We start from the raw sequence: 9,932 nt of genomic DNA, 5'->3' as shown, positions 1-9,932 counted from the left end.
GCCCAATGCTGAAGTTGTCTAAGAGATAAATTTTTTTTTGGTAAAGGTATTTGCTTATGACAGTGTTATGGGCCATTTTTCCAGTAATCTCTATACAAACTCAGTCCAGTTCTAGCCAGCCGCATTTAATGTGTTAACTTTGGCAACAGCACTCTTGTATGATGTCTTGCCAATAAAGTTATTGCAATGGACTGGCCCCTGCCTGTACTACTTTGTCACCTCCAGCTTAAGGAGAAGGGAAAAAAAAAGATGGTAAGAGTTTTGTCACTTTGCTGCCTGCTCTTTGAGTAGGAGGAAAATTTGCATTATGGTAAACTTTTAAAAAGCCTTTCCAACATCTCAAAAGGCTTTTTTTCTTCCCCCATCAAATTTTATTCATAGAATTATAATTCTAGAATTGGAAGGGTCCTCAGAGGCCTGACCCACTCATTTTACAGATGAGGAAACTGAGGCCCAGGAAGGTTAAGTGATTTCCCCAAGTACACAGTAAGCATCAGAGATGGAATTTGAACTCGGGGCCTCTGATTGCAAACCCCCTGTTCTTTCTACTACACCATAGCTGCTCATCATGGTAATTTTTAAAGTTTAAATGTATCGTTTATTTATTTAGCAGCTTACATTTAATTTTTAGAAGTACCAGAGAACAGTTAGTGGTAGAGAAAAAGGCAGACCCATGTTGCTGAGGTCCATTGCTAGGAACTGGGCAAGCTAGTCCATGCTGAAAGCTATAGAACCATTTATTTTGCTCTTTTGAGAGAAGATCTAATGGCTTAACTAGAGAATCCAATGGAGCATGGAAGGGGAGCCAGGGGCATCCAGGGAAGGAATATTCAGCCTCCCAACTGAGGCAGCAAATGACCTCTTCAAAACTAAGGCAGTCTGTAGGCCTTCTCCCCACCCCACTCCCCAACACACACACAGACTCACACTGGGACTAGTATGGATCCCTCTAAAGTGGGAAAAGAGAGTAATACAATCAGAGATGTCACCAGGGAGTCTGGGTCACTAGTCACAATGGCTTGAGCAATGAGAGAGGAGGAAGGAGTCCAGTTAGTTTCTACAGAGGCTGCTCTCAGGGTTTGGCCCAACCAATTGCACCAAGCCAGAAGTCCCCAAACTTTCTTGTTTCATTGTACTCTTAGAGTCTCAATTTTTTCAGGACACTCTTGGACCAAAAAAAAAAAAAAAAGACCTAACAGTTCTGTTTATTAGATAGTTAGGGCCAAACAATACCTATTTATGTACTAACAACTTAGTAGCTGTTTGAAAAAATAATGGACATAAAATGAAAGAAGTGTTTTATTTCATTCTTAACCACAATTACTTACTAAGGGGATATGTGTACCTATGGGGCACTACACAGCTTCTTAAACCTTAGAGTCAGGACACCATCATCCTCATTTCCTGTTCCACATTGATTTTCACATGGTACTTGCTTTTTATCACAGTAACCTCATTTAGCAAAGCTACAACTTCACAAATGAAAAAGTTCAAGAAGTTAATAGCCTAGGGAAAAGTGCAAGAAAACAAAAACATATCCAACATTTGAAAATGTAGAATGTAGCGTGATCTAATATTGAAGCTATGAACTACCTAGCACTGGTAATTCACATTCAGCTGCCAAGAATAATTTGGGAACTGAAGCACTAAACTTTTGCTAGGAGACCTGGGTCTGTCTTTACTCCATGCTTCAGGGCAGTTTAGGTATTCTGTAGAGAGAGACATAGGTGATGCTTCTAGGTTTTCCATGGTCAGGAAGGTGCTAAATTAGTCAGGAAACAGGAAGTTTCAGAATGGAAGTTGCCACACTTAAATGATCCAAATCTAGGGGGTTTCAGAAAAGGATCAGGTCAGAAGAGAGGGAATTCACTTCGCCTCTCAGGTTCAGTTTCCTCATCTGTAAAAGGGATAATAATACCACCTATATCACAGGGTTATTGTGAAGACCAAATGAAATAACATATAAAGATTCTCTGAAAACTTTAAAGCACTACATAAATGTTAATTACTATTATCATCATGGTCATCATTACTATTACTGTTAATAAAACAGGAGGAAGAAAAGTGTCTAGGCTGCTTGTTGGAAGAGGAAGACTAAGCCTGAAACACCTAAGTTTTTCAAGACTGTGAAATCAACCTTATAGATAAATGTATCAGGCTTTTGATATATTCATTTGAATTTTAGAGACCATGATAGGACCTGCAATAAACTGTGTAACTAGGCATTTTATGTAGTACATTTCTACATTTGTCATGTAGGAGGAAAGTATACTTTGTTATTTGACTCAATTAAAAGGAGCATGTTTTATGTAGAGCAGTGTGGCACGGAACCTTTTTTTCCCCTCAGTTCTCATGGCCTTAGATTATTAGTTCTAAAGAGCAAGAACTAAACATCTAATTTATGTGTGATCTACTTTTCATGATATACTGTATAAATGTACATTTAATGTTACTATTGCCCTTTGTATTCAGAAAGGCAGTCTCAGATTTACAGTCACTCAGCTAGAAAAAGTTAACCCTTCTTTGCCAAATGCTATTGTATATGTTAAAGTAAATATAGTAAAGTAACCCTTCATTACCAAATTGCAATTTTATGAATTATAGCAAATATGCTGATTATGCAACATTGTGATGGAAGTGAATTCTGCAAAATGAATTATTTCAAAAGAGGTAATACCAAAAGGGGAAAGGTGATTTATTGGGTACTCAAGCAAAATTCATTTGTGAAAACATAATCCCATTTCAGTAGCAGGGGGGTTATTTCTGGAATAAAATGGTCAGGGAATTAGTAAGGAGGTTCTGATGGCAAGCAGATAGTTTGTCTGACCTCACCTCCTACAACAGTTTAGAACACTGTCATAGGAACTCCATTTGTCCATTCTTTTATCTATTTGAAGATCCCAAATAGCATACAAGTATTAACAGAGAGACAGTATATTGGATTGAAGGATGGCCTCCAAATTGGAGAGTTTCAAGCTTTGCTTCTGAAATATATTGGTTGATGTGACCCTAGGCAAATCACTTTAGCCTTTCAGTGTCCTGGGTAATTCTTTAAGACGGCTAGTAACAGAGTCATTGGGTTCTGATCAGCATATGAAATCCAATCCATTCCATTTATTCATATCAGAAGTCAACAGTACTAGCTACTCTGATTCTTGAGTCATAGGATTAGTAGATTTAGGGTTAAAAGGGATCGCATAGTCCAACCCCTACTCTTGGAGTGAGAAACCAAGATCCAGAGAGGATGCAACTGGAGCCTGCCCATAAGAGGATAGATTGAAGGAGCTAGAAATATTTAGCCAGGTTCCAGGTGGGGTGTGGTCCATCCCTGCATCCTTCCCCACCTCTTTCCCTTGTCCCCTGCCAGCTTCTGCAGGGTCCCTCTCCTGACCTAGGACAGTGATCCTCTCCTCTGCTCTTCTGGTACATGACCTCCCAGCAGTGTTCAGCAGGTCTTTTTGGAGATGGTGTGTTCTAATGACATCCCCTAGTGGGGAGGTGAAGGAGGCATTTTTTCTTAACAATTCATTTCCCAATAGATTAAAACTACCTCAAGTTGCATTTGCATCAGTAATTTATAATTCAGATATTAACAGTAATGATAGCATTTGTCTAGATATTCTGTAGCACTCATTTTCTTTCAAAAAAATCTTGTCCATTGAATTCAAATCCGACCTCATACACTTAACACTTACTAGCTGTGTGACCCTGGGCAAGTCACTTAACCCCAACTGCCTCACCAAAAAGAAAAAAATCTTGTCCATCTGTTCTCTACTGTGTGATTCCAGTCTTGATCTTTTAGTGCCTAAGATTTCAGGGATCCACACAATAGGAAAAAAAAAAGTACAACAGAATAGCTCAGGAATGGACTTAGAAGTATGCAATACCATTTGAAGAAATTTTGGGACAACATGTACAAATAAAGATAGGGGAAATCCTCTGGAAAGGAAAGTCCTTTTGATTTCCATTTGACTTATGTCTAAGCCTATACCTTATTTTCCATTGTGCCGATTTTTACCTTGTCAGGTGTTAAAATCTTGCTGCTTTCTGTACATACTTGGAACAACAAAACAGATACACTGAACTTCCAGTACCAAAATGAACTTCCAGCACCAACATGAACTCCCAGCAAAATGGAGGAGGGTGGGGTTGGGGTGGGAGGGAGAAAGGCCAATTTTTCTGTCATAACCTAGTTGTAGGAATAAAAGCTTCCCTTAATGACATTGCATAACAGTGCAAGGCCATGGTGGGTGTTATGTGGTTTGTGGTGAGTCAGGGGAGGGGAGGACAGTTACACTGACCTATGGAAAGATTTTTTTAAGTTGAATCATTTCAAACTCAAAATAATTATGAAAGCCAGATGAAAAATGTAAAACTTTCTGCATTTATTTTATTCAAAAAGATCTACTTAGATCTTAGATAATTGTTTAAGCCTATAAGATTGAACTGTATCCTCATCTTTAAAGTCTACAATGTTGGGGGGTAGCTAGGTAGCACAGTGGATAGAGCACTGGGCCTGGAGGCCCATGGAGGAAGACATGAGTTCTAACGTGGCCTTAGACACTTACTAGGTGTGTGACTCTGGGCAAGTCACTTAACCCTGTTTGCTTCAGTTTCGTCATCTGTAAAATAAGCTAGAGAAGGAAATGGCAAACCACTCCATTATCTTTGCCAAGAAAACCCCAAAGTGGGTCATAAAGAGTGAGACATAACTAAAAGACAACTGAACAACACAGTGGTGGGAGGGAAGGGTTTCCAGATTTTCTAAATCAATACCAACCTCAATACTTTTTGGTTTGTATATGGTTTCTCAATGCATAGCTAATAGCTCTTAATATTTCTTATTTTTTTTTAACTTTGGTATATCTGAACATGAGCAAAAATTCATTTGACAGAAATCCTTGAGTATCTTTAAAGACCCAGCTGCTCCTCTGGAGTTTGTTCAAGAATTATTAATCTTAGAATAAGTTGAGCCTATTCTAAGTAATGATCAATTAAAAAATAAAAATGGTGTTAACATCTATCATTTGTGAATAGTATTTTAGTCCTTCAGTTAATTAATTTTGAAATAATCCTGCAAACATGGGGAGAAATAGGCAGTGGTGCCTCATCCTCAAGTTTGAGTATCCTTTAGGATAGTCAGTACAAACATCATGGCTGCTGTGAAGATGCTAGAGCAGGATGATTCTAGAACAGTAATTGGAAGTATTCTACTGTTAAAAGTTTCCTAAAAATCAAGGATCTATTCATAATGATATAGGTGAACTTCAACTCCTACTTTGCTTTCCATAAAATTTCAACTTACTCCCCTTTTCAGATCTATATAGTTTGTAGGTGTTATGATGTCCTAGTTATGTGATACTTTACTTTCTTAATATTCAAAAACCTGTTTTCAGTCAGTTCTAAAATTAGTTTAATTGCTTTAGATACATAAATCAGGAGAGGGGAGATAAAGGACAGAAGGGCATAAGTCTTGTGCCCTTATTAAGTAGATGGATGAACAGCAAAGTCTCAACAAGAAGAGGTTACAGAAGCATGGGAGAGGTGGCAGAATGAAGGGCTCAAAACTGGAGTCATGAAAGAGAGGGGTCTTAACCTAATAGGAGGAAGGAAGTCTCACTGAAGTGCGCTTTCATGGGGGAAGTATATGCCTCCGATGGGAGAAGGGGATCTTCAAGACGATTTTAATAGTTGTAGTCAAAAGGGAAAAGATAGTTTTCTTTTCATTTGCAAGAGAAAGTTCAAATACTCAGAAGGTAGGATGAACTTCCCACTGCTCTGGCAATTTCTGAAAGTCTGTGACTGAGAAGGAAAGTTGGAACTGAGGGAGCAGGAAAGCAGAGAGAGCTGCACAAGAGTAGTTTGGGAGATAAAGAATCCACTGCAGACAGTTTACTGTAAAGATTCTGAAACTAGGGACTGTTCTTGGTCATCCTTGTGAATCAAAAAAAGTGCAAAAACTTTTAATTCCTAACTGAAGTTTGAAGACATTCTTCTATACCTTTTTCCCTACTTAAGCTGTTTCTAACTTTGGATCATGTTTCCATATTAAAAAGAATTTTGATCAATCCTAAGTGCCTCTTGATGCATGTTTATACAGTAATTGTGTGCAGTAGGAGGGCAATGGTAGATACTTAGGATTAGCAGAGATATGCAGATTTTAATTTGGACAGAGGGTTGAACCTCAGTCTAGAATAATGGGAGTTTTCCCTGACTTGAAGGCTCAGAGCTATAGTTGCATGACCTCCCCCCCTGCCCAAGTCTTCTCTTAGCCAAGCTAAGTATCCTGTTCCCTCAGCTAAACTGCATGGCATGACCTTGAGGTCACTCACCATCTTGATCACCCTTTTCTGGGAAACCTGAGTTCAAATCTTTCCTTAGAAACTTACTAGCCATGTAACAAGGGACAAGTCCCTTAACCTGTCTCTGCCTCAGATTCCTCATGTGTAAAATGATGATGTTGAAAAGAAAGGCTTCATATACACCAAAATATGTATAGCAGCATTTTTTTTGTTGTCATAGCAAAGATGGGAAACAAAGATAGCCATGGATTGGGAAATGGCAAAACATTAATGGAATGCAGTATCACAGTGAAACAATGAACATGATGAATAGAGAAGCATAGAAATACTTACTTGAACTGATGCAAAGTGAAGTAAGCAGAGCCAGGAAAACAATATACATAACAACAATGTAAATGGAAAACACCAAAAAAAAAAAAAAACCAAACCAAAAAAACCATTGAAACTGAACACTGTAAAATTAAAAAGACCAAGCTTGGCATCAAAGAAGAGATATAAGAGGTACTTCCTTCTCCCACCCCCATTCCTCTGTAGAAAAAGGGGCCCATGGATATAGAATTTTTCAATGTGTTTATTGTTTTTACTGAATTTTTTTCTTTTTAAAAGAATCTTTGTTATAAAGCGTGATGCTGGGGGTTGGGATGATAGAGGGGTACAGGTGGAACTATTATAGACCATCCTATCAGCTCATCAATATTTTTCCTAAAATGTAGGACCAAGAACTAAACATTAACTTTCATATATCTGAGTAGGATAGAGTATCATGGGAGTAGCACCATCATTCTAGCCTATGTATTCTCTTAATGGAGTTTAGGATTGTATTAGTTCTTTTGACTGTCATTTCATCTTACTGATGCATACTGAGCTTGTAGTCCACTACCTGAAGTGTTTTTCAGATAATGTGCTAGGCATGTTTCCTTCATCTTGATTTATAAAGGGGGATTTTAACTCATGTGCAAGACTTTGCATTTTTCCTTATTGAATTTTATTATTTTAGCCTAAGGTTGAGATCATTTTGGATCCTGATTTACCAACCAATGGATTAGCTCTCTCCCAGCTTTTTGTATATGTGTAAATGTGATAAGTATGCCAACTACACGTTTAGCCAAATCATCAATAAAAATATTGAAAAGCATAAAACCAACTACACCTCCCTGAGACTCTACTAGACTTCCTTCCAAGGTGACATCAAACCATTAATGTCTACTATTTACACCCTGCCATCCAACCAATTCCAAACTCCTTTAGTACTACACCTCTCCATCATGTCCCCAAGCAGAGTGTACCAGATCATATTAAATGCTTTGCCAAAACTAGGTAAACTATTTGGAACATTTCACCAATTACTTTTGAGTTTTTCAATGATAAAAGAAATTAATTTGGCCTGGCATTACCTGTTCTGATGAAGCCATCTCCTCTCCCCAATCCATTGCTTTACATATTGATTGGAATAATCCTCCCAATACAATACTACAATGATCCAGCCATTCCTCTTCTCAGAAATCCCCATTGTCTACTGAATGAAGTATAAACTATTCTATATGGAGAACATTAAAAGCACTCCACAATCTGGCTCCAACCTTTCTTTTGTTATACTCTTCCCTGTCAGTTTCTCTGCTCTGACTAAACTCAGCTACCCAGTGTTCACATCTTTTCCTGTCTTCTCCCTTCTCCGTGTCTGTTTATGCTGCCTTCCATGCCTGAAAGAGGTTCCCTTTGTCCAACCCCACCCCAATTTCTGCCTGTTAACAATATTCCATTTTCTAATTTAGGACAAAATTCAGGTGCCATGAGTCTTCCACACAAATCTTCCACTGGCCCCATGCTAAAAGTAATCTCTCCCTTCCCCAATTTCTCATAGTACTTTTTCTGGACTTCTGACTTGTCACATTCCACCATATATCAGCTTTGTCTTATCTTCCTCATTATATAAGCCCCTTGAGAACAGGGTATGTGTCTTGATTTTATGCATCCCCAGCTCTAGCTTAATAAGTACTTAATAAATAAATAAGTACTCAAATATTTGCTGCTTCATTGGCTGTGTTTAAAAAAATGATGGTCCTGAAAAAAAAAAATGATGGCAAGAAACAGTGTGTAATAACTTATACTCCCTAGAACAACAGTTTGGAACTGTGCCTTAAAAGTTACTCAACTATGCATACTCTTTGTCCCAGCAATACTGCTAGAAGGCCTATACCCTCAAAGAGATCAAAGAAAAAGGAGAGGGACCTATATTTTTTTTATATAGCAAAGAATTGGAAACTAAGGGGTTTCCAATTAAAGAGTGCCCATCAATTGGGGAATGAACAATTATATATATGAATGTAATGGAATACTGTTATGCCATAAGAAATGATCAAGAGGAAAGTTTCCAAAAAACCAGGAAAGACTTGTATGACCCAGTGCAGAGTGAAGTGAGGAGAACCAGGAGGATAATTTGTACTATAAAAACAATACCATAAAAACAAGTTTGGAAGTCATAAGAACTCTGATAGATAACAGTGGCCAGCCATGATTTCCGAAGACCAGTGATGAAGCATACTACTCACATCCTGAGAGAGGTAATGGGACTAAAGGGTGAAGAAAGAAACATGTATTTTTGGGACATGGCCAATGTGGGAATTTTTTTTTTGCTTGACTATGTATATGTTACTACGGTTTTTTTCTGTTTCCTTCTGCCCCCTGCCAGTGGTGAAAAAAAAAGCAATTTTTGTTAATTGGTAATTTTTTTTCTAATTTTAAAAAATCACTTTAAAATGTGTGTGGCTGGGGGGGCTGCCTCCCCCAAAGGGTGAGGGAGGGAGAAGCAAATCAAGGAGAAATAAAGAAGTAGAAAACAACTTACATATGTAACCCATGTACAATTAGCTCACGTCTGAAGGGGAAAGAAATATATTGGCTAGTTCCTCTGTAGAGGGATTCATATAAAAAGTTAGATAAAAATTGCCCAGAATAGGAAGGCATGGGTAGGTTGCATTGGTGTGAAGTCCAGAGTCTTTTCCATAGGGAAAGTAGATTTTTAAAATCTTTCTACGTAGCCTTCAGGGATAAACAACCATATTATACAGATTCAATTAGGGAAGGAAAGGGTGAGAGTCAAGAAGACTGGTATAAAGCAGTCAAGGACTGCGTTGTATAAAAAATAAGGCACCAATAAACAAAATTTATCCTTAAAGTTTAAAATTCTGATCCTTTTTAATATTCAACTATTTGTACACCAACTCAGAATTATTTTTCACAAAATTATAATTTACCTGTAGATATTAATTTTATTCACATTTATACAAGTAAATACAACATTGGAGAAGCTGAAAAGAATACATACTATTACCTTAGAAAAGTAAAACCTGAAATTCACATTGCCAGAACTTTATGATTAGTCTAGCCTACACTTCTTAGAATTTAAAGTGAATGCAGTGCTAAAATATACATATATATATATATATCAACTTGGGGTAATTTTCCCCAACCCTGGTTTTGTTCATTAAAAGACCACATCCAATGCATGGTCTGCTGAAATTGAAATGGGAAATTATGCTCATAAATATCCTTTGAGTGCCCTTAAAAATAGCTAAGAGCTTTTTGTCACTATTACCAATAATAAAATTTTCATTCAAAAGGCCTCTTGTT

The sequence above is a fragment of the Vombatus ursinus genome, unplaced genomic scaffold (genome assembly GCF_900497805.2).
Source record: "Vombatus ursinus unplaced genomic scaffold, bare-nosed wombat genome assembly UNPS02014798.1, whole genome shotgun sequence".
In the NCBI taxonomy this organism is placed as follows: domain Eukaryota; kingdom Metazoa; phylum Chordata; class Mammalia; order Diprotodontia; family Vombatidae; genus Vombatus; species Vombatus ursinus.
This window is presented reverse-complemented; position numbering follows the sequence as displayed.